The following is a 22,813-nucleotide window of genomic DNA, read 5'->3' as shown; positions in this document are numbered from 1 at the left end:
ATTTTTTTATTTCTTTTGAATAACATGCATCCTTCATGACCAATCATTTCTTGGACTTTGTATTAATTTAACATATCAAGATGAATGTAAGCAAACAGCTTACATTCAAAGCTCCAGAGCAGCCCATCAGAGAGGAGCCTGCTTTTCATATTCCTTGACCTACTACCACATCCCACAATGGGTAACATTTAGGGTGGATGAAGTGCCATGACTTGAAGTGTGAGAGATGATGATGGCCCATCCAGGAGTAGGAATGACTGAAACCTGCTGTCAGCCTTCTCATTAAAAAGCCAGGAACTGGGACCACAAATCCTTCGAGGACAGAAAATATGGTGCCATAGAAATGACATGACATATAAAAAACTGGCTGAAGTAGTTCCAAAATGTTTCCAAGAGTGATGTCCCCAACAGGAATCACATTACTAAAGAAGATAACATATATAATTCCGTAGCTGGTGCAGTGTAGCCCTGGTGCCCAGTACATACTGTATTGCCATGCTAGCAGCACTATTGAGTTTGCAAGGCCTCAGGACAGCAGCTTTTCAAGTTTACTTTGTCTCAACTTCTCTTGATCTGCCTGCAATTTCCCAGCTTAGCTATAACAGAATTTCTTCTAATGACCATGTGGTGATGCTGAATTTGCTGTATTTTTTCTTATCTTAGTATGGTACAATAGTTTTATCCTGATATTCTCTGTAAAAGACATGGCACGACAGCAGAGACCTTGGAAAGCAGGGACACAGGAGATGGTCTAGAGAAGTGCAAGCATGGGATGGTAAGAGATGGGACAGTCTCACACAGGAGCCCCAGCACTATACACAGCTCACCAGTGCTCAGCTGGAGAAATGCAGACTGAGAGCTGAGCAAAACCTCATGCAGAGGCACAAAGAGAATGGAGAACAAACATGCAGCTTGTTGGAGTAGTGGAGGGGAGTTCACTGCTTTTTCCCTGGAGCGTCTCTGGCAAGAGTTCGCTTCAGGTGCAGCCACATAGCATGCTAGCAAGCTTCTCCCTTTCCCCTGTGTAGCTGTTCAGGCGCTGATATCACACACACACACACACTCAAGCCAGATAGCTCAATATTACCAGGGACAAAGAGTCAGGAGGGCTCGCTGCATGGTAAATTCCTCGATTGAGGTTTACTCCGTCCTCGGCAGAGGAAGCCAGAGACGAAGCCGAAGCAGGCTGCGCGTAAGCAGACTTACACAGTGTCACAGAGCCAGTGATGTGAGGGCACGGGGGCGGTACAAAGGCGGGACCAGGGAAGGGAACCAGTGAGGGGAGGGAAAGGGCAGAGCCGGGAAGCAGGTCAAGCATGCAGCCGCACAGGTCGCTGGGAGATGGACTTTTCCTTTAACCAGGGTCTGCGGTGTGTAGGGTTACAATTCATTCCCAAGACATTGTGGGAGAGGCTTTTCCTTTCTTTACAGAAGTAAGAAGGCTATTTCAAACATCTGACTTTTTCCACCAGCTCTCCAGCCCCTCAGCCATCACAGCTGCTGGCTCGGTGACCCCAACAGCTTGTGTGAAATAGACCGTGGATAGGAAATTCAGCTGCACCATGAACTACTCAGTAAAGAGGAAGCAAGGTGCACGACACATTAGCAAACACAGAAATATTACCTCAAGAAGCTCCCAAGATGAGAAGGGAGAAACCAAAAATATCATATTCTTCATGGCCAAAGATTTGAGCTGCATGATTCTCTCTTACTTCTGAAAGCTTCAATGCCCAAGGGGCACTGGAAGGCTGAGCATAATATCAGGAGAAGTAGCAGATACTAGGAAGCAGGAGTATGACAGCTCTATACTATTCAATTTCTTTCTTTTAAAGTACTTATTTTTTCCATGATGACTTCTGTGGGCTTCTGTGGGATAATAAACGTTATTTAATTAGACAGGTAATTTTCCATTTGGACTTAAAATAAATTCTTGGCATTACACATAACGTGCTTCTTCTTTTGCCCTTAATTAAAATGTGAGGGTAATGATATGTAGGTATGGTTTTGCTTACAGAGGCGATTCCATGCCAGGATTTTGCATTATTAGTATGTGTTATTCAAAATAATAATAATTTCCTTCCTTCACCCATCCAAATTTAAAAGCAAAACTGCTCAAACATGTGATTTTTTTTCCTGGTAGATTTTTTGTAAGTCCACTGATATCTAGCAGTAGTTTAAATGCCTACACTCTTCTGGTTTCTACTTGGTCAAAACTGAGTTAATTTGTTGTTGCATACAGTCTGTTTGTGTGACTTAAGCAGTAATATAGGGAGCAGAATATTTTCTAAATATTTTATTATATTTAAATAAAGTATAAAATATTTTCTAATATTTTTCTTCCTATGTGACAGGAAATCAGTATTTTTCTAATTATCAGTCCAGCGTCTTAAACATACTTGAGAAATGACTAACCAGTAAATCTGCTGTCAGAATGTCGTATTGCAATTCACATTGCTGGCTTTCATTTCCACTCCATTGAATTCCAACACTCTTAGTGTCACAGAAATCACAGAAATGCACAAAGAATTGTGCTACTGTTGTGGAAGCAGCAGCTCAACAGCTTCAGCTCTGGCTAACTTCCTGTTCCACTGGTTTTGCGATCAATTTTTGTGATTAATTACATTTGAATTCAAGTGCCCTGGGAAAATCAGACAGATATTAAATTTTAGGACTTGTAATTTGTTATTCAAGTCACCGTGTCTTTCTGAATCTGAAAATGAGTACCTTGCATGCCGCTTTGAGGTTGAGCAGTGTGAGGTTCTGATGATATAAGGCAAATTCTGGTGAGCTCTGTACATTTAATGTTTACCAATAGTTTTTCTGTGTCACAGTGGAGACTTTTCTGCCACTGATCCAGGCTGAGCATTAAGTGCAAGTACAAGTCAAATATTCAGTTCTTCTGTAACAACTTTCAATCTTTTGTGTATGAAAATATATGTATCTAATGGATGAAGAAAACAATTTTATATTTTGACTCTACACTGAAGCAGAGGACCATATATGAGATAGAGACATTTAAAATTTCATACACCATCTGTATCTTTTTCCTTTTTAACTGTAAAGGTAATTTAAATGTCACATTCTTCACTCTTACTGTTATTACAGTAGTCTCCTTCATGAAAGCAGATGACTTAACCAAGAAAATACTGTATTTCAGAGACATTGAGGGGAAAGAATACCTACCCTGTTACAGGAGGTTTTCCTTGAAGATGCCTCTTACTAAACTTTTGACTTGGAACACCTGTCTCCTCAGTTCTTCAGAATGGCTTGGGCTGCACTTGTTTATCTGTGTTATGATAAACTGAGACATAGGAATAGTTTCCTATTATAAAGTCAGTAGGTCAAGCTGACCATCTGCAAAGTAAACATTTCCATGGGATGGCTGGAAGCTGTAAAAAAAAGAGGTTGAAAATTAAACCTGAACAAAACTAGCAAGACCTCTGTTCACAGTATGTTGCTCATATGAAGAGTCCATCCTTGCGTGCCCCTGGTAGGCAAGGAAGGAAGAGTGAGACAACTTTAATGGGAGTACACTTTGCAAGATAATACTTGTAAGAAGAGTTTAGAGGGTTAATTTAGAATGATGATTAATGTTAGATTTAGGTGGTTAGACTTAGATTAAAAATTTTGCCTCTATTCTCCTGTTCTTGAAGTAATGAGTTCTGGTACACTACAATGCTCTGAACTGCTGTGGTCTCTCGTGTGTCTTCAGAAGAGAACAAACAAAAACTGACAGAAATGAAATCAGCAAATCGCCTTTACAAAATGTTGACAAAATTTTTTAGGCAGGGATGAAAAATGAAGAAAGATAGCATTAAGAAATAGAACATAGCCTATGTTGAAAGAAGCAAACAAGAGAGCAGCACTGTATTCTCGAGGTGCTGGAAAGAGCAGAAGCAAGATGTTTTATTTTTATAATTTTTAGGGATACTACCTTGCTAGATTCTATCTCTGTTTCACTTTATATAGTTCCAATTGGCTCACCACAATGAGCAACAATGGGGACTGCCTGGCCTCATTAATACCGAGTTGCCTCTGAGGCTTTCACAGACCATTTGTCACTTAAACTGTAAACATGTTCCAGAATGAAGCTACCCCCTTTGGGTTTAAAAAAACCAAACAAACCAAAATCCCAAAAACAGCCAGTTATCCTGTACCTGAGGAACATGTTTGAGTAGTTTTCAGAGATTATGGTTGAAGAATGTACACATGGGAAGCAAATTTTATGCATATCAAGAAGCACACCTGGACAAGAGGCTAACTGAAGCAAGTAGCTGCCAGGACACAGGCCTGTGTGACATTATGCTGCCCTTCAAGGGCTTTCTTCCAGAAGCTACAAAAGCATCAGGGTTGTCTTTTTTTCAGTTAAATACCTACCTGATGTAAGGGTTGCAGCAAGACTGATTATCTCATTTGTGCTAAGTTTGCTGAAAATCCTTAAACACACAGGAAGCATCTCTTCATCATTAAACTCCACTAGGTAAGTTGTGAACTCCTGCATACCTGTAATTTGAAGATGTGCTTTAAGTGCCTAGTGTGAAATAGAAATGGAGATGTATGCGTAGTAGAGCACTCTCCAGAGATGTGTTTTTATTTCTTTTCAAAATGACAGCCATTCCCACCTGCCCAAACCCCAAGGCACAAATGTAAGCAAAAGAAGACACTTTAGTATCAATTTGTAAAATATGTTCCCTAAAAACTCTCCAGTGCCATGGGAACTTTCAATCTACATTTTAACTAAATCATTTTTCTTGAAGCTAAATATATTCCAGTCTCCTGTGATGAAAAACAGTGGCAGACCAGGCAAGGTTTCCAAATGCAGTTCAGAAAGTTTCCGAAAACCTTTACTGAGGCATTCAAAATAAAATTTTGAGGCATTCTCATCAATTTAATAGGCATGTCTGTATCAAAGCAATTAATGAGTCCTAAATTATGTAAATACTTTGTATATTTAATTTAGGGCTTAAATTCTACATATTTTAACTCCAAAACATTTATAAACCGACCCACTGGCATTTAGGTTTGGAAAATTAATTGTTGAGAATCTCAAGATCACAGAAAACAAGGGAAGATTTACTGTCAAAAAATACAAAGCCAAGTAAACTTCCAGAAAATCTTTCTCATCTTCCCATTGTGTCCAAGAGAGTGTGTCTCAGAAGAATGAAAAGATAATTTTGTTTTGGTGAAGATATGGAGCACATAGCACAGGAAGTGTTGATAAGTGGTATGGCATACACAGGTATAACATGTTTTCTTACTCTAGGTTTGTAGTTCATTGAGAACTGCTCGAAATTCTGTCCTGGTCCCAGGTGAATGGACTTGGCTGCCCAGTTATCTGGATGTCCAGACAGTTCTGTCAATTTACGTTCTGCACAAAAAGTTTGCAATTGCTGTACAGCATAATGCATCAAAGGCAGGAAAAGTTAATGACAGCACACCTGGTGTGACTGTTTCCCCTGCAGTTACCACTCTTGCTCCTTGTGACAGCAGAACTGGTAGTTCATTGCCCCAGTCCAGCCCCTCTCCTATTAAAACATCCTTGGGTGCTGCACATATGGCCAGGTTAGCTATGGGCCTCTGTGCATCTTTTGAAGCAGGGACTTTTGCTTAATTTTGTGCTTTACCAAAGCCAAATTGCTTTTGAGGTGATCCATATGACTCAGCAACTCTCACTAGTTTTCTAAATCCCATAAGCAACCAGCAAACAAGCCATAATGCTGCACCCAGTGTTAGTAATGCAGCCTAAAAAGATGAGCAGCACCTTCTTCTCCACTCCACATTACTGTCCCTGATATCCCAGGGTGTGCTTGGCACAGGCGTCCGGACTCTCAGACACAGGTCAGAGCTGTGGGGAAGGCACCAGAAGTGGATTCTGATACACTGGGATGAAGTAAGCAGGAACCTCACTTCAGCTTTTATGATTTATACACTGGAGCACTGGAAGTATTTTATTCCTCTCCCCCTTTTTTGCCAGCTACTGTTGAGGCCATGGCAATGATAATTGTCTTTTTTTTTTTTTTTTTCTCCAGAGTCAAACTAACAGATGAAAGTGGACAAGAGGAAAAAGGTAATCAGCCAGAGAAACAGACTAGGGCTGTGTTTAGTGGGTGGAATCAAAAATACGGAGACTTAAGCCTATCAATATATTTTCAGACACTTGTGTAATAATAGCAATTGAGAGCTTTTATAGCTACACAAATCTGTCAAACAACTACTTCAGTGATATTTCAGGAGGGAACTGGGCAAAAAGCTTTTTACAGAGGTTTCAGGGAGTTCTGTCACACCTGATCTATGAGATACTGCTTTTAAGTATTGCAACAGCACCTCTGTGCCCAAGGTGGAAGAGGGAGGGCTATAAGGGAAACCTAAGCTGAAATAGAAAATACAGGAACTCTTCTGAGGCAGCCAAAAGCTCCTCCCCAAAAGAACACTTTTGATGGTAGTGAAGGATGAGGAAACTAGACTCGGCAAGAAACAGAGCTGGGTGATGCAAGAGGCTCAAATGATGAAAAAAAAATTATCTGAAACAGAAGAAAGTTCCTTTTTAAAAGTGACAAATTCATGCTTATATTGAAAAAAAACCTCAACCTTAAAAACAGAACCTCATTATTCCACTCACGAGCATAGAGCTGAGGACTTAAGACCCTAAACAAAACCTAGTAACATGTTTTATTTATAAGAAAGCCATACTAAGATTGTTCATTACTTTCACTCCTGAGTTGTTATGAGAAAGCTCAGGTTTTATTCATACTGCATAAATTTGTAATACACATTGGAATTAAGAAATACTACAAAAAACAGATTACAGTCTTTAAAACATTGCTTTTACTTGGACACACCAAGGGTTTCAGCTAATTTGCATGGATATATAGGCAGATTTTATTTAAAATTTACATCTTTCTCTATTTGCCTTTCCTTTTTTCTTTCCTTGCTATTGGAACAGAAATGGCTTGATTTCACTGATACCAGAGCATCATATTGAGCAGGGAGGGTGTTCTTTCTCTCATTCTTGCCTGCACCTTTCTCCTCTCTTGATCAAGGGTACAAATGGGTTGCCCTTTAGGGTGACTCAGCTTCAACATCACCCAGCAGCCAGCTGCCCATTTAGGTTTGTATTTGCTTATCCCAGTCCTTCTGCTTCTTAAATTAAACACTGCTTAGGTCAAAAATAAACTGTCTGACCAGACAATGACCTTTCTTAGATCCCAGTTTAGCTTTTGAATTGCTAATATCCTTGTACATGAAATATGCCTCTTAAGAGGTGTCAGGGCATTTACTGGTCTTTGTTCCTACATATATTCCCAGGCAAGGTGACAGCTGCACAGCAAGTACATCGGTTATCTGGTTACCATTTATGTTCAGCACTCAAAAATTATCCAGAAATTGCCACGGGTACCATTTTTGACTTATGCCCTCTCCCTGTGCTTCCCTGCTACTTCACCAGGTATATTTAATGGATTAGCAATGACATCCAGAGAGAAAAAACCAAACAACATGAAAAACAAGAACCTAAGAAACCCTGCTCACCTGGGCCAAGTGACCACACTTGCTTGTGGCTGTGCCCTCCCAGTGTTCGACCTGCATACATTGCAAGGATGACACCGAGGGGCTTAATTGCCAGTAAAATCTGTGTATCAGGAGTTGCTCACATTACATCCAAAAACCCACCCACCTTAGCTATTACAGGAGCTCCAAACCCAAAGAAAACCAGCTGGAACCCAAAGCACTTGGAGCAGTGAATAAAGCAAGAACATGAAAATGTGTTGCAGATGAGAGAAAGGAAGAGTCTCTGGAGCCTGGGGAAGTAACAAAGATGCTACCTCTGCTTTTGTCTTGCCCAGGAAAAAACCCCAACTTGAAACAGCATAATCAGGAGTAACAACTTTGTAGGCAGGATGACTTGGAAGAAAGCAAGAACCAGTTAGTTCTTTTTTAGCTCTCCTACAATAGATTTTATCCTGGTATAATTTTAGATATCCCAAATTTTAGATATTCCAAATATTGGTAAATGTCTTGTCACCAACTAAAAATTGCTGTTTCCTGGGAAAGCACATGTAAGTTTTTTAGCAAGGTCTTATTATTAAAAAAACCCCAAATATAAACCTTGCTAAGATTGTGGCTTATTTTCAGGCTGTAATTTTTCATGCATTCTGATCACACAGATATTTTTACAATTTAAATATCCACCCTAAATTCTGTTTTCTACATTTATTCTGAATATTTGATAGCACTTCTTTGACTTACATAATTTTCTGGATAGTGAAAAATGAACACTTTTAATTTTTAAAAATATTTTTATGTATTTCCTGTTTAGTGGCTGTTGCCAAGCTGTGTTTGGAAAGAATTTGTTCACTGACATTGAATAGCTGTCAATGTGTAGGAGAAAATATTAGCAAAAGCAAGGAAAAAAATTACTAATCTACCCTTTCCGATAGCAAGAAAAGTCAGAGGCATCTGAATACTGGTAACTGATACAGAGAATATGAACACCAAAGAATTCCTACTGCAATCTTGATGAAAAATCAAAGCACTTGGCTGAAAGGGAAGATAAGTAGAGTTTTTAACAGATAACTGAGATAGCTTTAGATTTCAGGTGTTCTTCCAGAGAACACAAAGTCACAGCTCTGCTGAGGAGGAGATAAAAAGGCTCAGCATACCTACAGAATACTGGTGTCCTCATGGTATTCCCAAGGATATCTGAGATCTACTCTGAAGATGATCTGGCCAAGGAAGACAATCCAGGCTATTTCCTCCATGCTTTCCAAAAGAATACACTAAACAGATAAAAATATTCCTGACATTAGGGATTATGAGCCAAGCTTGTAATCGTAAAAATCGTTTTTTTAACAGAAAGTTGCAGAGAAGCAAGTACAGGCTGCACCCAGAAACCAGTACAGGAAAATACCAGCTGGAATCTAACAGCAGAATATTCCTCTCAAACCCCCCAGCTTTATAAAGTACCAGCGGCCTTGCCTGTTGCATGCTTGCTCTCCTAAGTGGCTTAGTGGCACCTGGGGGCTCCAGAACCTACTTTGACATAGTTTTGATTTAATCTCCCAGGCACAGGGGAAAATTTTCAGCGACACTTCTAACAAAGGGAACCAGAATGTAAGACATTGCTTTCTTTATGCATTACAATTATCCCAGAGCATTTTCCCCCTGTCCCTTAGATGGAGGAACCAATCTTTTAATATTTTGCATCCTGTCCTTGTTTCTCTTCAAGTTCCTGAGACATTCTTTCTGCACTTTCCTGTACAGATACTTTCTGCATTTTCCTGTACAGCTGAGCAGGCTATTTTTTCAAGGGAAGAAAAAGGAAAAGAAATGTAATTTTGCATCAAGTAAAACATAACAAGTTACATCCTCCTGTAAAAGAGAAAACAATCAGGATCTCATGGTGCTTGCAAAGCTACCCCATTTTCTGAAAGCTGACTCAGTGCTTGTTCGTAATGTTTGTAAACTGGAAGCTGAATCAAAATAAGTTTAAAAGGCTGCCAAGTCTTTGCTCCCACCTTTCAGTAGAGGAGACGGAGCTGAAAGCAACAGCAGGATACACTGATGTTGGCATATTGAAGGAATTTTCTCTCCACAAAGAAAAAAGCAAAAACAGTCCTGTGAGCTGAGAAGATGAGAAGAAAATTGAAGAAATAAAACCAGTGACTTTGACAAGTAAATATAAAATAAACTGTAAAACACAGGTAGAAATGGCAGACTCCTTCCAAATACTGAGAAGTGTGAATACTGTGAAAAAATAATTTAGAAAGTAATTTAGTTCAACGCTTAGCAATTGTTTACCTACCTGCATCTATTGCTGGTCCTTCTTTTCCATGTTTCTATTAATTCAGCAAAGTCGTATATGTTTGCAGAGGAAAAAAGCCTTGCTGTTATCACCCCTAGAGAAACTGCAGAGAGAATTCTAGTCTGTGTACATAAACAGACAGGAGACTGTGGAAAGAAGTAAATAGGGAAAAAACCCATTTATTTGTTTTCTCCCACAATACAATTGATTTAAACATAAGGAAGTATGAAAAATTCAGTGCATGTAAACTTAGGGAAGTATAATCAGCCCAATTGCTTAAGACCTTGTCTTGGAGGATTGACAGAATTTGATCCCAAAGCTACTTTCAGCTTGGTAACAGTAAATATGTAATTAACAGCAAACTGCTCTGTTGATCTTCTCTGTCATTTAAGTCTAACAGAGGGATAATGTCAAAAACCTTTCCTTCCACTTGATATGGTTTGGAACAATTAGATTAAAAATAAACAGAGTGTTTTTCCAAAAGCCTGCCATTGTTGATTTTCCACAGGAATGTCCTGGGTCCCATAAGGCAGGTGTTGCTGCAGTGTATTAGAAATGAGAGGCAGCAGCTCAGGGTTTGTGTAAGAGACATTATGTACGCTACAGTGCCTCGCTGGGTTCATGCTAAAGAGCCGCTTCCCAGAGCTTTAATTGGCACTTAGCTTCTTTTACAGCTTGTTCGCCCAGACAACCTGCATCGTGTAGCCAGTTAAAGTGTAGCTGAGAGTATTACAAAGTACATCTTTACAGGAAATAGGAACATTCATTTGATAATTGGCATGAAAACTTGGCCATATTAGATTTAAAAGTCATTAGTTTTGCATCTGTGAGATGCTGAGTGCTTTTTCACCTCCGGGCACGCACAGCCACCAGGAGCACTAGCTAAACTGCCTGGAGGGACCTGTTCCATGTGAGCTGCTTGGTGCTGAATGTGGCTACAGCCACTGTAGATGGCGAAGGGGCATCACCACCCTCCCAGCCCCGGGCATTGCCACCCTCCCAGCCCCAGCCGTATGCACAACCCCAAAAACAGTTAGCCAGAGGTTTCTGAGTGGTGTATTCCCCATTCATGTTCCAAGATATCTCACAATAACTCCAGTTTGAGTGAGAAAGTGCACTTTGGTTGCAGACCTAGAGATGCAGGAAGAGTACCAAGTAATGCAACCTGCAACAATCAGGAAACACTTGTTCAATAAACCCAAAGTATTCCTTAGGAGCATGCTGACTGCTGAATGAATATCTTGGACAAAAGTAAGAGGGGAAGTGCAGGGAAATGGGATGGCAGGCTTGGGTATGTACAGATGAAAAGATGTCTACCTCCCAGAGACGGGACTTCATGGCTTCGAGACTGTGGGGGATTAACTACAGTGTGTTTTGGTTCCTTGAGAATTATTGCTTTCCAATTCTTTCTTCTAAGAAACTTGGAATTAAATTCTTTACTATAATTATGAAGTAATAACATGTTTTTTATTTGTAATTCATACACATGTGCATATATATATAGATATACACATTTCAAAGAGAGGTACTTTTGGGTTTTGTTATGGTTTTGGTTTGTTGGGGTTTTTTGTTTTTTTTAAGGATGAGAAAAGTGTTGGGGAAAGAGAGAAGAAAATAAATGTGCTTCCACAGAAAAAGCAGTTTTTCACTGCTGCTATTAAAATTCAGGTACATTCCCATGGAGAAATTAGTGAAAAGTTTGCTTTTATTTTTTTAACTGAAAATATACAGAAGAACTCTGTGCATTAATAAATTGATATATTTAGTAAATTTTCATTTTGCTGTTTATACTTTACATTGAACCACTCTCTCTCCTCTCCTCTTGCACTTACCAATTCCAAGAGCAATCACTACAGTCTTGCTTGCTAAGCAAGATTCTTCTTTAAAATAAGGTATCCCTAAATAGTGATTGCTCATCACTATTGATGATGTTTTTAAAAACTCTGGAAGTATAGAGAAGATCTATGAACAAAGTGGGAATAGTCACAAGAAAATGTTACTGAGTTTTAATGTCAATTAAGCTTAGCTTGCCTGAGTAAACCACAAGCATGTATTAAACAGCAATATGAGAGTGCACACTGCAGCAAAGCAGTGCCAGCAGGTTGATACTGCATATCAATCTTCAGCTGTTTCTGCCTTTTAACTTCATTCACTGCAGCCTTTTTACTGATGATTGAGGTGAAGGGATACATGTTATGAAGGAGTACAGCAAATCTTTATAACCTTTTCTTCAAAGGGTGGATTTTACAGACCCCTCAAGACAGTTACAAACTGTTTCTTAATACATTAAGGCCTGTGTAATGGATTACCACAGTTTTGACTAATTTACCTTCTGACAAAGCAGTAACACATGGCTTTACAATGCACAGCCCCTGCTAGTTAAAAAAGTTCCTCAAAATGTGGTCTGCCACCCAACTCCAATGTAGAATCCACCCTTTTCTCACCTCTGCAGTACTATTTTCAAAAGGATTTTCAGAAGCATTTGTGTATGATGAATTTCATTGGACTGTGGCACAGGAATCATGATGTCTGCATCCAAACTATCCAGCACACATACCTAATAAATATCATAAACAAATACACCAGGGCTGCAAGCTTCTCTGTGATTCATACAAATGGATTTGCTAACTCAACCTGACAACTCAGCTGATTAGACAAATAAAGTGTCTTGGGTAACACCAGTGTCAATAATTACATTTTCCAAATGGGACAGCTATATTTCAAGCTGAAAATGAATGTACAATTGCTCTTAGAGATCACAAAAAAGCTTGTACAAGAGCTAACAAGAAAAAGCAGGTATTTTATGAAAGACTGTCTCTTTTCTAGTCCTTGTTTATACTAGAGGTTTCTGGGGGAGGCACACTTTAGTCAAGAGACGTGTCAATGTACAGGGCTGTTGAGCTCTGCTGGGCGTATGAACTCTGGAGGTGGCAACACAGGCTAGCCAAGAGAGACACCAAACCTGCAAACAAATCCTCCTCTCTCCATCCCTCTGACCCACCCCCTAAATTCCTCCCACCCCTGGGAAGCACAGTGTACCCAAGAGACAGGACTAGGATAACGGGCCAGTGCGGGAGACATTCATTGCGGCAACCTCGCCACGCATCGACGGATGGGGGAGTGCATGGGCAGGGCAGAAAAAGTTATGGACCTTAGAAACACCTAGAAAAATAAAATGTACAGAAAAACGTTAGGAACTGCTGGGTTATACAGTGCACTGACAAAAGGTGTGAACAACCAGCCCCCATCAGAGAAGCTCTTGGAACTCAAAGGAGAGAAGCCAAAATCTGTAATGTTTCTGATGCCTGCTTGAAATACTGAGCTGCAGCCAAAGAGAACTAGAAAGCACTCAAACTGCTCAAGGGAGAATACTAAAATGAAAGAAGATACCATTAAGATAATTTTGCATACAGGAGATCTGTACAAGACAGCTCTTCCTCTAAAAGGAAGTAGCAATTTTGTGATCTTTAAAATTAATTTGGATACTCTCATTGCTTTTGCAGAAAGCTTTCCAGAGAAAATTGAAATGAAAAAGGGTTTTTAGAATTAAGAATGATTTGAGATGATGTGACAATGTTCAAATGATGCTGTAACATTTGAAGAGTGAATTAGTCTCATTACCAGCCTCTTCTTTTTTTCCCTAGCACTGAATTTTTAAGAGCAATTTTGCAAAAATTATCACAAATGTCCATTTATTTAATAGTGTCCTTTTATTTAAAAAGCTTTCATTGGCAATATAAAGAGTAAACTACTCGAGAACATGAAAATTTTGTCAGTGGATTTGATATGATTCTAAAATTGAAAAAAATTAATGAGATGATTTCATGAGTTCTCAATTGTTCCAAAGAGTCTGTTTCAAACCAGTAACTAGCAAAATAAGCAAAATGTACTATGTTAGAGATTATTTTTCCCCAAAGCCCAAAATATTAAAATTGAGCCTACACGTTTTGTGTTCTTTTGAACAGTAGAAAACAGCCATCAAAGAACCGATGACTGCGTATTAGAAACAGAGACTGATTGCTTTTCTCAACTAGCAGAATGAGTGCAGAACTTGAATTTCCTTTTTATGTGCCATTTCAATATGATGCAAAATGCCAACTTGTATAAAAGGGATAAATATGCGCAGTGCTGGGAAGCGAAAGCTGTGCTTGTCAGTGCACCAGCCACGGCACACCTTGGCCAAGGGAAAATCTGAACGTCTTACAGCTCCACCTACTGAACCAAGAAGAAATTATTGGAAGGGGTATAATTAGTCAGTGTAATGAACTGTAGCAGCTGAGGGTCTGTGTAGACCCTGGAACAGATTTGACACTGCAGTCTGATCAGCACTTGTACTCCTGCTCAGTATCAGGGAGTATCAGATACAGTAATTCAAAGTCGTGGAAGTCAATCAACTTGCCCTGTTTGAAGCAGCAGCTTGTTTTTGAAACTCCCAGGAATTTTAAAGAGCTCATTCCTGCCTTTTCTTATAGTGATTGATTAGCACAAAAATCAAGGCTTGTCACTTCAGAAGGATGCTGCTACTCAGGTGTTTTTGATGAAGCAACAGATACTCTGTTTATTCAAGGACCATGAAGTGAACAAGCATTTGCTTGTATTTTTTCATGTATGACAAAAGCTAATGAAAAGATCAGCCAATGTGAAGTTCACTTTGAACTGGAGGAATACCAGGGAGGTTAAAAAAAACGTAATGTTTTAAAGAAATATAATCATGTAGCTACACTTTTAGCAAAAGATTAATCTCTTTAATCTAAGGACAGTAAGCATGAGTTAAATAGGCTATTTCAATGAATGCTGGTCTTTATATATATATATATATGCATACATATATGAGCCTTGTGGGTTCATAAAGTGGCTCAGAGCCAGAAATTCTGGTTATTGTAGAAACCTTTAAGACAACAGGAGTTCAGACCAATATTTCCTACATCTTGAGACCATGTTGTCAGGGGAGAAATAAGTAAAGATGGAGAAGCAGAAGTTCTTAATCAATAACTTGTGTTTAGCACTTACTAAGAAAAGCACAAAGGAATGTGCAGCACAGCAGAACAAGAGTATGAATAGCATAAATGTTTCATGCTACCTGAAAGATTCCTACAGTTAGTCAAAATGACTCTCTCTGAGTCTGAAAGCAGGCAGATCTAAATACTGGACCTGATGCAATGCAGCGTTCAAGAACATGTCAGATATAATAGGTGAATGATGAGGCATTTATTTAATCCAGAGGATTACCAGAGTCCAAACACCCACAGAGCACTGGCAACAATGCAGCACAAAACATGTGGAACCTGGAATGTCAAAACAAAACGATATTTTTTAAAAACAGAACCTTTGTGGAGCATAAACCAAACAAGAAATGACACTGATAATAACTGGAAATTGAACATATGCCTAATGTTTTCGTGCTGTAATTAAACAACTTAAGTGCTGGAGAGATGATAGCTAAAAAGAAAACATTTACATCAGTGGGTAGGGAATGTGGAGTCAGACTCCTTGAAAGGTAGACACAATTGTGAGCATCTTGATCCTGCATATAGCGTGTTTTTCTTGCCACTTGTCTGTGAAGGAATTTTCTTGACAAACATAGTCTGAAGTGCAGACTTGGATCCCAAGCCAGCAGGAACGTCAGGTGTGGGAGGAACGTAGCTCAAAGGAAGCCAGTCCTGAAATAGCAGAATGGATGGAGATGGCAATTTCTATGGACACAGAGAAACAATACTTATAAATTCAGTATTTATACCATGAGCCACCCCTTTCTCATCTTTGATTCTTATGGATTCAGCAAATGAAGAAAAAGAGATATAAAAGCCAGGAACTCAAACCTCAGTATTTGAGTTGTTGAACAGTAATGACAGCATTCAGCAAAGACTCTTTTGAATGAACGTGTTTCATGGAGGAGCTTGAAGAATGTGGAGAGCAGACTGGATTTAGCTGACATGAACAACAAACATGACTCTTTGTGACATTTCCACTACTGAGCAAGTTACAGAAACAAGTTATGAATTAAGCGCAATCAGGAATCAGCTGGATTGATAGTTTTTTGTCTCACAGCTGCCTCTTCCCACTAAATAAAAAGATTTTGAAATAGCACATATTGTTGGAGGAAAAAAAGGAGCAGGTAAAGACCACCTGAACAGAGCTCTAAAGTCTTGGGTGAGAGAGGTAATATATGGAGTTGATTAGACCACATTTAATTCTAATATTGCTTTCTCAATTTGTAACAAATGTAAGAATGTAGCAGCACATTATAAGATCTGAAGAGATTCTGATTTCATAGTAAAAGGAAGCAAAAAGGGGAAAATCAAAAATGATACATTAAAAAAGAGAACTGGCAATAGGTACTTAAAATAGAACAACTCACAGAAAAGTCCATTAAATATGGCTGAGAACCAAGATAATGGAATTAATATTTAAAAACTCATTGAACAAAGAAGGAACATGCAAATGAAATTGATGCCTTTTCTTGGTCTTAAAATCAAGAGTCTAACACTCTTAGAAGGGAAAAAGGGATTTCACCTTTGTATTTATTTTAAGGATCCTTAGGTGCACTATGTCCAGGTTGAATGCACCTCAATACAATGTCCACCTCGAATGCACACCGCAATGCACACCCACAAAAGATCTGGTATAACATTATAGGTTGTCATACATGAAATCCCTAATTAGCTTGGTCTTTGCATGTTAAGTGCTTTAATTAGTTAATTTTGAGTTAAATATGTTTTAATTGAATGTTAAAATTAACCCATCAGCCCAGGTACAGAAATCAAGTTCTGTTATTAGTGTTTTCACTTGTTCAAAGCAATTTACACCAGTCCCAGTTAAAATCCCCCAGTTAAAAGTTTCCCAGTTAAAAAACCCTTTTCAAACTTTAAGCCACTTGTACACTATAAGAGTTATTTTTCCCAAGTTCATTGTATACTTTTACAAATGTTTTAAGATGTATTAGATGTATTTTAATATTTTTTTAAGGGTTTCTACTTTGCACCTTAGACCGAGGACCAACTCCAAAACCCCAGTTTCTAACAGCCAACAGCTATTTTTAGCCCCATCGCAGTTATTCTGCAGGCAAGCTCCAAGGCAACCTGAATCTTAATGAGGGCATGTTAGCACCCTTGCTTCAGCTGTTACTACCCCCCTGACAACGACGAGCTATAGGTAGACAGAGATGATCTGTCAAAAGGGAAGCACCAATCACTTTGGACCAAAGGGGTGTGCTGTGGGCGGGCTGTGGGCAGGCTGTGGGCGGACTGGGGTGGAGCAAAGGCACTATAAAACAACGAGGCAAGTTTCAGAGCAGCACAGATCACTGCAGAGTAGGTGTAGTGGGTGCTAGTCCTTCGTGTTAAAACCTTACTCCTATTGAGGTGCCTTTAATAATTTTTCCTTGACTTCTGGATTAGCTAAAAGTCAGCCCAGCACTGCAAGTTCTTCCACCAGAGATCCAGTGCTGTCTAAGCCTGAAGATCTCTAATCCCTGCACTCCTGGGGCATACCTCCTGAGCCACTACGATCCCAAATTTTTATATTTTTATATTTCTATATTTTTTGTAATTTTTCAATTTTTCTGCTTTTAATGAATTATTTTAATTTTTCTAAGAGTTGTGTCATTTCTGATGTAGGTCTTACTAATTAGCGTATCTATCAAAGATTCCCCAATGAGAGGTTGAATCAGCCCCCCTCCTGAAGGAACCATCCCTGGATGATTCTATCTTAGTTTAAAAATGTGTTCTGGAGCGGATCTTGGGGTCTGGGGCATTTTGATCCCTAACTACGAAGCTTATAAAATATTTAGTCACCTTCTTTGACAAGCAAGTTGAAGAGTGTATGGAAAAGGCACTAAGAACACGAAAGTTGTAAAAGGATATAAAAGGAGTAAAAAAGAAACGGCAAAAATCATGGCATCACTATCTCGTCCCATGGGAACATGCCGATGGACAGAAGGGAAGAGGGATGATGGCTTATTAATGGAAGAGGGCAAAAAAGGTCCTGAAGTCACACGTGTGCCAGAGCCTGTTCCCACTCTCCTTCCACTGCCATGACGAGGACTGGCACGTGGCCAATGTGAGGCTGCCGCAGGAAGGGGCTCGGCCGCCTCCTGCCCTCCTGCCCCTGGCGCCTCATGGGCTGCAGCATCCTCTTGGCCTTGGCACAAGGACACGGGTCCTGTGCCCTGGGCTGTGGTGCCATCTCCCGCTCTCTGCTGCTCTCCAGGCCTCGCTGGAAACGCTGCTTTGTGCGGCCGGATTCCTGAAAAGGAGGGATCTCGAACCCATGCTGGACGTGGATCAGACATGGAGGTTCGGCGAGGGCCTGGTAAGGACGGCCTGGAAGCCCAAGTCGCAGCCTGGAGAAGCCCCCTGACTGCGGTGCTCCGTGTGTGGGGCTGGCAGCTGTGCCCCTGCCCAGTGCTGCAGCCAGGGGCTCCAGCCTGCGCCCCACACGCTGCTCCCATCCCTGGGCCGCGCGGGCTCTTCTCCAGGCTCCTGTGGCCCCGAGCCGGGTGCCCACGGAGCCCCGGCCCCGCTGGGCTGTGGGGCGGGGGGGCACCGCGGCTCCCCGGGCAGCGCCCGGCCCTCGGCCCCCTCCAGAGCCCGGCGCCAGCGGCGCTGGCCGGGCCTCAGCGCTGTGCGGGCAGGGGAGGCCAGGGCGGGCCGCAGGCAGCGCCCGGCCAAGGGGCTGAGCCCGCGCCAACCCTTCCCTCCTGGCGCTCTCTCCAGCTGGCAGAGGACAGGAGCCGAGCGGCCGAGCACTCGCGGCGGGCCCTGCCGTACCTGCGGAGCCCACAGGAGTCCCTGCGACAGGCGGCCATCAGGTTCATTGGTGAGCCACGAGCCCGGGGCCCCTCCCCTCCCCGCCCCGCCGCAGCGCGGCCCCAGCCCCGGCTGCTGCCCCGGCAGCGGGATCCGGGCCAGGGGCCGTGGAGCCCCGCCTGCCCTCGGGGCTGCCACCGCCCTCTCGCAGCCGTGCCCTCGGGCGTCGGGATGCGGCGAGGGCCCGCGCTGAGCCCTGCCGGGGCGAGGAGAACGTGCGGCCGCGGGCTGGCAGCGCCGCTGAGAGGGAGCTGTGCCGCTGGGGCCGTGACAGGCTCTGTGTTCCCAGGCATCGCCGGGCGGCACCTGAGGGGCCAGCAGGAAGAGCTCCAGCTCATCTGCGAGGGTGAGTGAGTGCAGCCGGCTGTCAGCGGGGGCTGGCGGGGGAGCTGCAATCCCTGCCCCGGCTGCGAGGGCTCTGCTCCCTGCGCGGACGAGGGGCGGCGTGGGCAGAGCACAGAGAGGTTTCAGGGGCGCGTGGGGGATTTGTGGCCAGCACCTTCGGATGTCCAGGGACCTTCGATCCCGTTGGTTCCTGCTCCCTCTTGGCCATGGCCAGAGCAGGCTGGGATGGCCCTGGCAGGGGGGGGTCTCCTCGGGTCCCTGCAGATCCGGAGTCTGACCGTGCCTCTGTTCCTCTCTCTTGCAGCCCTTGAAGATGCGTCCCGTGACATCAGCCCTGCCGTTTCCAGCCTGGCGCGTCAAACAGCCTACGTCCTGCGGGCCCTGGAGAGAGCTCCGCGCTCCATCTTCCAGGTGCTGCGAGATGGACTCCGCAGGGCATGCAGGACGGCCTCGTCTGTCGGGCCGTGGCTAGCTGCAATGCTGGAGCTCTGCAGAGACCTTGTCTGGGAGGCTGTGTCTACTGGGGCCACCTGAGCTAGCGGGTATTTTTCTTTTCTTTAAGATGGTTCTTTTCTTCTTTTGGTTTTTCCTTTGTATGTAAATATAGAATGTGTTCTAATACACAGCCTCCCAGGAGCTTTCTTTTTGTGTCCAGTGTCTGCAGGGCACAGGGGAAGAGGGGAGAAAGGATGCTTGTGCTCAGCAAGTTGCCCAGGCATGCGGTGTGGAAAGGAAAATGGCCAGAAGCCCCTTGGCCTTTGGTGGTTCTGCTGAAGCCTTAACGCTGCCGACAGAGCGGCTGGGCAGGGGCCGGAGCTGCAGGGATGGCTGCGAGACCAGTGCCTGGAGATGGCCGCAACTCCTGTCCCAGGCAGGAACCGCCGTCTGTGTCCTCCTGCCCGTGCATTGCTGGCTGGACTGCTGAGGGCTCCAAGGTGCCTCTTGATCCGGCCCCTCTGGAGCTCAGTCGGCGGCTGCAGCGCTGCCGGGCAGCTTGGCCGGGCTGGGGCAGATCCTGAGGGGCCGGGGTGGTGGGAAGGCCTGAGGAACTGGGTGTCAAAGGCCGTAAGCAGCCCCCAGGCAGCCGCCTCGTTCCTGCCAGCCAGCTGCTCCGGCGCTTCCCCGATGCGTCTCCCAGCCTGCGGCAGAAGCCTCGAGGCCAGGCCTCAGCAGGAGGTGGGGACCATTCCAAGGTGCCCAGGCTGGGCCGGCTGGGGACAAGGAGGGCAGGGGGGCCATGCTGGGGCACGGCCACTGGCCGCTGCCAATAAGGGGCAGCGGGCAGAGGCAGGGCTGGCGGCCAGCCCGGGCCCCCGCTGCTGCCCAGGCCATGGTGCTGTGACCGAGGCCCCCCTGACACAGAGCTTGGGGTCCGCACAGCTGCTGCCACCATGGGGAGGGTGGTGATTTCTCCTCGAGCAGGGCTGCCAAGTCTCTGCTGCCGAAGTGGCTCTGGACGCCGCAGAAACAGCACCAGAGCGTGCACAGGAACAGCAGGAGCTCGAACGCCTGCTCAACAAAGCATCCGCACCAGCCGGGACGCCAAATGGGGGGATACTGTGGGCACAACTGCATGTGGCTTGGCAAAAGGCTTCAGCAGAATTGGCCACAATGGCTTTCTCTTGCCTTGCCAGCCTCACAGCGACGCTCGGCAGCTTCGGCTGCAGCCCGTGCCCTTGACTGACTTCAGTGGCGGTGCTTGAGGGCAAACTTGCCTTCCACAGTCAGGCGTCCCAAGGCAGCGGCATTGGTGCCATCGTGAGAGACAGACTCTGATGGGACACAAGCCCTGCGCTGCAGCTGCCATCCCTCTGCTCCATGCAGGCCCCTTAAAGACACATGCATGAGCTTCCAAACTAACTTTGGACTTGCTTGGAACAAAGGAAGAAGCAGCCGGTGCTGAAGAAAAGCAGGGAGTGGTGGCAGACGTTCAGGGGTGGAGGGAAGTGCTTGGGTGTCTGCTGAGGAGATGGCCCGGTTCACAAGCTCAGGCTTTGCTGTATTACCGCAGGCCTGGTTCCTACGGTATATCACCGTGTCCCGCAGCCATAGGGAGGAGGAGGAGGAGAAGATCCAGCAGGCAGGAATTGTGCAGCAAGATTGATTTATTTAATTATTTTACAAACTCTTTTATAGACTTTTTTCTTCATAGTCTAATTGGACAAGGACCAGCCACCCCTTGGGGGTGATTGGCCAAAATCCTAAAACATCCATTATCAAAATATTTTCTACTATACCATAAACAAGACTTTCCAAGGTTGCAGGTGGCTTGGTTGTTTACATTCCCTGCTACCTCTTCTGTGAGAGAGAAAAATCTCTTACAGACTTAGAAAATAACAAGAAGATCCTCACTAACAGCATTTTTGTAGCTACATTGCTGCTAGAGGATCCTGCTTTGGTCTTGCTGGAGGCCATTCCCTACCAATGCATGGCTCTCCATTTTTCCTGGATCAAGTCTGCTGGACCTGTGGCAACAAGCGTGTCCTGTGTCCCTGTGAGAGCAGAAAAGGGCAGGACATGTCTGCTTCCAGTGCCTGTCTTGGCTGCTCCTTCAGGGTGCTGGCACCATCATCAGAGACACCCAACAGCGTCTCCTCCCCGAGCTATCCCTATCCTCTGCGCTTCCCCAGGTGTCTCCCTTGATGTTTCCTGGGGAGCCTCCCTGCTTGTGGCCGTCCATTGCCATGCTCAACAAGGACGCAGTTGTGTTTGGACGTGAGGTGCCACAGCCAGACACGCAGCAAGTGGAGCGGAGAATATCAGAGGCTGGGACGATTCTTTTTTTCCAGAATGCAAGAAAGACAGAAAAGCACAAGGAAATGTCACAGTGTCTCTCTAGAATCTCTTTGTCCTGTGAAACTTAGCAGCTGAAGCTGTTCTGGTGCTACTGCTAGTCTCCTCCATGAAAAAATTCATTCTAGCAAGGAGCAACATCTCCTGTCAGATACCAAGTGTTGCCCCCAGTCGCTCCAGCTGCTCCGGCCAACAGCCCCCTGCAGGAGGGAGCACAGACCCCAGTGCGCGTTGGCTTTGGCTGCCCATGGGCAGAGAAGCCCCCCGGGGCACAGGTCTCTGCGGCAGGAGACGGGCGCCAGCGCTGCCAGGGCTCGGGGGGTGGCAGGTCTGCTGCGGCAGGGACTCTGCCACACCTGCCGATTGCAGCGTTCCCCGGGGCCCAGGGGTCAGAGCAGCATTCGTGCCCTGGCCCACACGTTCCCTGTCTGCGTCACACCCCCGGGCTTAGGATGGCCACCGGCCGGGACGCGTCCCAAGGAGGCCGTGCCAGCTTCTGTGGAAGGCCCCGTGCCCTTCCCGCCCCGGCTGCGTCGGCAGCCGTGGGGGCTCCTGGTGCTGCCCCGAGCCCGCAGAGCAGGGGAGCGTTTGCTTATGGTTGGAGCCGTTGCTTAAGTTCCTGTCGGGCTGTCTTAGACACTCGGGGCAAGGGATTCCTTCCAAGCTGGGCCACTTGGGGCGGGCAGGGGGTGGCCCAGGGCAGGTGGCATTGTGTGCAAGGGCCCTTTGTGACGCGGTGCAGCACGGTCACCGAGGGTGTCCCAGGGCCCTTTGTGACATGTGCTGCTGACATAGGTGCTGGCGGCGACGCGGCCACGCCACAGTGCTCGGAGCACGCGACGGGACAGGACGGGACAGAGCGGTGCCGCACAGCCCACTCGTTCCTTGCCGACCCGGAGCTTTTCCGAGGCATTACTCCTGCAGTGCCCTCGAGGCCAGACTGCAGGACTTGGTGACTCGGAGCTTTTCTGAGGCATCTCCCTTTCCTGCGGCCGCTGCCCTTGAGGACAAACCGTGGGATTTGGTGACCTGAATCATTTACGAGGAGTGTCCTGTCATTGTGGCGGAG

The 22,813-nt window shown here is 44.5% G+C and overlaps 1 long non-coding RNA gene across 3 annotated transcripts in view; it reads right to left on the bottom strand.

The window, feature by feature from the left end:
* Positions 1-18,632, bottom strand: part of LOC104686998 — a 38,060-nt gene extending 19,428 nt beyond the window's left edge. For 2 of the 3 annotated variants that reach the window (XR_002273339.2, XR_002273340.2), the window contains exon 1: positions 1,088-1,222. This is a non-coding gene — a long non-coding RNA (uncharacterized LOC104686998). Of the gene's footprint in view, positions 1-1,087; positions 1,223-1,624; positions 1,867-2,412; positions 2,639-3,183; positions 3,390-8,657; positions 8,775-9,799; positions 9,946-18,567 lie in introns of those variants that run through there. The other variant, XR_005602749.1, reaches the window with a different exon arrangement.
* Between the last annotated feature and the right edge of the window lie 4,181 nt (positions 18,633-22,813).

The sequence above is a fragment of the Corvus cornix genome, chromosome 1 (assembly GCF_000738735.6).
Source record: "Corvus cornix cornix isolate S_Up_H32 chromosome 1, ASM73873v5, whole genome shotgun sequence".
Classification (NCBI taxonomy): domain Eukaryota; kingdom Metazoa; phylum Chordata; class Aves; order Passeriformes; family Corvidae; genus Corvus; species Corvus cornix.
This window is presented reverse-complemented; position numbering and strand designations above follow the sequence as displayed.